Raw genomic sequence first — 6,000 nt, forward strand, 5'->3', positions numbered from 1 at the left:
CATGACGAGGTACTCATAATGGCCCGATGTGGTACTAAATGCGGTCTTCCACTCGTCTCCATCTCGGATACGCACCAAGTTATAAGCGCTCCTGAGATCTAATTTGGTGAAAAAGCACGCCCCGTGAAATGACTCCACTGCCGTAGCAATGAGAGGTAGTGGGTAACTGAACCCCACTGTGATAGAATTTAGACCTCTACAGTCAATGCACGGGCGCAGGCCTCCCCCTTCTTCTTCACAAAAAGAAACTCGAGGAGACGGGTGATTTAGATGGCCGAATGTATCCCTGTCTCAAGGATTCAGTGACGTATGTCTCCATTGCCACTGTCTCCTCCTGCGACAGAGGATACACGTGACTTTTAGGAAGGGCCGCGCCAGCCTGGAGGTTTATCACACAATCCCCTTGTCGATGGGGTGGTAATTGAGTCGCCTTCATTTTACTGAAGGCGATAGCCAAACCGGCATATTCAGAGGGAATGTGTACAGTGGAGACTTGGTCTGGACTCTCCACCGTGGTTGCACCGATGGAAACTCCTATACACCTACCTGAGCACTCCCTCGACCACCCCTTAAGAGCCCTCTGCCCCCACGAAATCAGAGGATTGTGAGAGGCTAGCCAGGGAAGTCCCAGCACCACCGGAAACGCCGGGGAATCAATAAGGAACAGGCTGATACGTTCCTCATGACCCCCCTGCGTTACCATGACCAGTGGCACTGTTTCCTCCCTCACTTGGCCAGACCCTAGTGGTCGACTATCTAACGCGTGCACGGGGAAGGGTTTGTCCAGTTTAACCAGGGGGATCCCTAACTTATCAGCAACACTTCGGTCCATGAAACTCCCAGCTGCGCCTGAATCGACTAGTGCCTTATACTGGGAGTGAGGGGAAAAACCAGGGAAGAAAACAGAGACATACATGTGGTCAACAGGGGGGTCTGGGTGAGACTGGTGCGGACTCACCTGGGGGGGTCGATGGAGTGCTCTGCCTGCCCTCTGAGTTCCCGGGAGAACCTCTCCAGCACCGGTCCGCAGTGTGTCCTCTACGGCCACAGTGGGTGCAGGAGAGGCCCCCCCCTCCGGTCCTCCTCGCAGCGGTCCCTCCAAGCTCCATGGGCGTTGGAGCAGGAGGGATGGGAGGTGGAATGAATAGGCCCCGATCGGAACATCCCCGGGCAGTTAGCAGGTTGTCCAGCCTGATGGACAAATCAATCAGCTGGTCCAGAGTGATGGTATGGTCCCGGCAAGCCAGTTCCCGGCGAACGTCCTCACGTAGACTACACCTGTAGTGGTCAATCAGGGCCCGCTCATTCCACCCCGATCCGGCGGCTAGAGTCCGAAACTCCAGCGCAAAGTCCTGAGCGCTCCTCGTCTCCTGCCTCAGATGAAATAATCGCTCGCCCGGCGCCTTGCCCTCCGGGGGATGATCGAATACCGCCCGGAAGCAGCGAGCGAACTCTGGGTAGTTGTCCTTTGCTGAGTCTGGGCCCTCCCAGACGGCGTTGGCCCATTCCAGGGCTCTACCCGTGAGGCACGAGACGCGGACGCTCACCCTCTCTTCATCGGAGGGAGAGGGCCGGATGGTCGCCAGGTACAGGTCCAACTGGAGCAAAAACCCCTTGCACCCAGCGGCCGTCCCATCGAACTCCCTGGGAGCCATTATCCATATCCCGCTTGTACTGGATTCGGTTGGATTCGGTAGGGGCGCAGGGCGATGAATTGGTCCTGGTGGGGGTGATGGAGCGACTCGCTCCCAGCTCTCCAGTCGGGTCAGCACCTGGTCCATGGCCGTGCCCAGTCGCTGGAGGAGACTGGCATGTTGGCCGACATGTTCCTCCACTGACAATGTTCCTGTCCCTGCTGACTCCATAAGTGGTGCGGGATTCTGTCACGAGCGGAATGAACAGTTTAAGGAGTGAGTCAAACGCAGGAGACTGAGGTCCGTTGGAACAATCTTAATTTAATAAATCCACGGGTAAGTTTAACATACGGCTGGGAGCATAAGTCAGAAAAATGGACAAAAAGAAGCTCCGTTCAAAGGGCAGACGGGGCGCAGCCCGGCAACCCTAATGCCTAGAAAATAAAAGTAACACCACACGTAACAACGAACAATCCCGCACAAAATCCTAGCTAAACACAGACAGACTAAATAACCCCCCCACTAATGACAAAACACAAAACAGGTGCAAACAAAAACCAGACATAACTAATAGACACTGAAACACAGATCGGTGGCAGCTAGTAGGCCGGCGACGACGACCGCCGAGCACCGCTCGACCGAGGAGAGGCGCCCCCTTCTGTGGATGTTGTGACAGTCGTTAGTGAGGCAGGCAAAAACGACCATACACAGGAGGATTAAATTATAGGAAAACCTGCACTCCGAATAGACGTGTGTCACAAAACAAACAACACCTCACAATAATGGGGTGCAAAGAACTGAACTAAATAGTGTGTGATAATGACATACAGGTGTGTGAACAGGTGATTAGAATTCAGGTGATTGGGATCTGGAAAGTGAGCTGCGTTCAAGGGATCTAGGTGTTTGAGAGTGTGAGTTGGAAGCAGAAGTTACACAGGTAAGTTATGAATTGTATCACCTAAGCTGTAACTTTGCCAATGTTTTTTCTGTGTCATAACCGAAGGTTGCATGCCACATTTTTGCTGAACCTGAACATAGACAAAGTTTAATTGAAGATTGAGACCTCACATCACCAAGTCAACAATAGGCTACTATGTCCTGTCTCTTTCCAAAGAGACCTCCAGGATTGTAACATACTCTGGTTCACGGAAACATGGCTAGTTGGGGACATGCTGTCGGAGTCCGTATAGCCAACGGGATTTTCTGTGCATCGTGCCGACAGGAATAAACATCTATCCGGTAAGAAGAATGACAGGGGTGGAATGTTTCATGATTAATGACTCATGGTGTAACTGTAACAACATACAAGAACTCAAGTCTTTTTGTTCACCTGACCTAGAATTCCTCACAATCAAATGCCGACGGTATTGTCTCCCAAGAGAACTCTCCTCGTTTATTGTCACAGCCGTGTACATCCCCCCCCTCAAGACGATACCAAGATGGCCATCAAGGAACTTCACTGGACTCTATGCAAACTGGAAACCATATATCCTAAGGCTGCATTTATTGTAGCTGCTCATTTGAGAATAAGGCTACCTAAATTCTATCAGCATATTGATTGTAGTAAAACAAGCGAGTAACACACTCGACCATTGCTGCTCTAACTTCCGCGATGCATAGGTCCTCCCCCGCCTTCCTTTTGGCAAATCCAACCATGACTCCATTTTGTTGCTCCCCTCCTATAGGCAGAAACTAAAACATGAAGCGCCCGTGCTTAGGTCTATTCAACGCTGGTCTGACCAATCGGATTCCACGCTTCAAGATTGCTTTGATCACGTGGACTGGGATATGTTCCGGGTAGCCTCAGAGAACAACATTGACGTATACGCTGACTCGGTGAGCGAATTTATAAGGAAGTGTATAGGAGATGTTGTACCCACTGTGACTATTAAAACCTTCCCTAACCAGAAACCATGGATTGATCACGCAAAACTGAAAGCACATACCACCGCATTTAATTACGGCAAGGCGACTGGAAACATGACCGAATACAAACAGTGTAGTTATTCCCTCCGCAAGGCAATCAAACAGGCAAAGCGTCAGTATAGAAACAAAGTGGAGTCGCAATTCAACGGCTCAAACACGAGACGTATGTGTCAGGGTCTCCAGTCAATCACGGATTACAAAAAGAAAACCAGCCCCGTCGCGGACATTGACGTCTTGCTCTCAGACAAATTAAACAACTTCTTTCTGCGCGGACAATACAGTGCCACCGACCTGGCCCGCCACCAAGGACTGTGGGCTCTCCTTCTTCGTGGCCGACGTGAGTAAAACATTTAAACGCGTTAACCCTCGCAAGGCTGCCGGCCCAGACGGCATCCCCGGCCGCGTCCTCAGAGCATACGCAGACCAGCTGGCTGGTGTGTTTACAGACATATTCAATCTCTCCCTATCCCAGTCTGCTGTCCCCACATGCTTCAAGATGGCCACCATTGTTCCTGAACCCAAGAAAGCAAAGGTAACTGAGCTAAATGACTATCGCCCCGTAGCACTCACTTCTGTCATCATGAAGTGCTTTGAGAGACTAGTCAAGGATCATATCACCTCCACCCTACCCTGTCCCATCTGGACAAGATGATTACCTATGTAAGAATGCTGTTCATTGACTACAGCTCAGCATTTAACACCATAGTACCCTCCAAACTCATCACTAAGCTTGAGACCGTGGGTCTCGACCCCGCCTTGTGCAACTGGGTCCTGGACTTTCTGACGGGCCGCCCCCAGGTGGTGAAGGTAGGAAACAACATCTCCATCTCCGCTGATCCTCATCACTGTGGCCCCACAAGTTCCTCTGTGTACATATCACCGACAAACTGAAATAGTCCACTCACACAGACAGTGTGGTGAAGAAAGCGCAAGAGCGTTTAACCTCAGGAGGCTGAATAAATTTGTCTTGGCTCCTAAAACCCTCACTTAACTTTTACAGATGCACAATCGAGAGCATCCTGTCGGGCTTTATCACCGCCTGGTAAGGCAACTGCACCGCCCACAAACGCAGGGCTCTCCAGAGGGTGGTGCGGTTGTCACGTCCTGACCCTAGTAAGATGACATTTTCTATAGTAGAGTAGGGCAGGGCGTGACAGGGGGTGTTTTGGGTTGTTCTATGTTTTCTATTTCTATGTTTAAGTTCTAGTTTTTCTATTTCTATGTTGGGATTGTTTGGGTTGATCTCTAATTGGAGGCAGCTGATCCTCATTGCCTCTGATTAGAGATCATATTTAAGTAGGGGTTTTTCTCTTCCTGTTTTGTGGGTTATTCTTTTTTGAGTAGTGTGTTTTCCTCTCTGCGTCACGGTTTGTTGTTTTGTGTTTAAGTAATTTAAGTGTATTGCATTCAGTTTCACGTTTAATAAATATGTGGAACTACGAACACGCTGCATTTTGGTCCGCTCCTTCAAACAGCCGTGACAGCGGTCTAACCAACGCATCACCCGGGGCAAACTACCTGCCCTCCAGGACACCTACAGCTCCCGATGTCACAGAAAGGCCAAAAAGATCATCAAGGACAACAACCACCCGAGCCACTGCCTGTTCACCCTGCTATTATCCAGAAGGTGAGGTCAGAACGGGTGCATCAAAGCTGGGACAGAGAGACTGAAAAGCAGCTTCTATCTCAAGGCCATCAGATTGTTAAACAGCCACCACTAGCACAGAGAGGCGGCTACCTACCTGCAGACTTGATATCATTGGCCACTTTAACAAATGGATCACTAGTCACTTTAATAATGCCACTTTAATAATGTTTACCTATCTCACATTACTCATCTCATATGTACAGTATACAGTTGAAGTCGGAAGTTTACATACACCTTAGCCAAATACATTTAAACTCAGTTTTTCACAATTCCTGACATTTAATCCTCATAAAAATCCCTGTGTTAGGTCAGTTAGGATCACCACTTTATTTCTATTCGCCCTATTCGGATGAAACTTCATCTACGGCATTTTTGGACCAAGGTCTTTCAACGCAATATTTTCCAGACAAGTATGGCAAACAACATTCATGTGGGTCTGGTACATAAATGCATATAAATCAGACGCTGATATTTGTATTGTAACCAAACTTGGTACACAGATACTCAACATATTCAATCACATTCAGATTGACCACAGGCACATATATACAGTGCATTCCAAAAGTGTTCAGACCCCTTCACTTTTTGCACATTTTGTTACGTTACAGCCTTATTGTCACAACCGTCGTTGGGAAAGGAGGACCAAGGCGCAGCGGGAATGTGGACACTCATGTTTATTGATGAAAACAAGTAAAGTATCCACTGGAAAACCAAAAAAATAAAAAAAAAACAATACTCACAACGGCAACAGTGTGGCAGGCTAAATCAAACGCAGTGCACACAAACAACTAC

This window comes from Salmo salar, chromosome ssa12 (assembly GCF_905237065.1).
Source record: "Salmo salar chromosome ssa12, Ssal_v3.1, whole genome shotgun sequence".
Taxonomy (NCBI): Eukaryota; Metazoa; Chordata; class Actinopteri; order Salmoniformes; family Salmonidae; genus Salmo; species Salmo salar.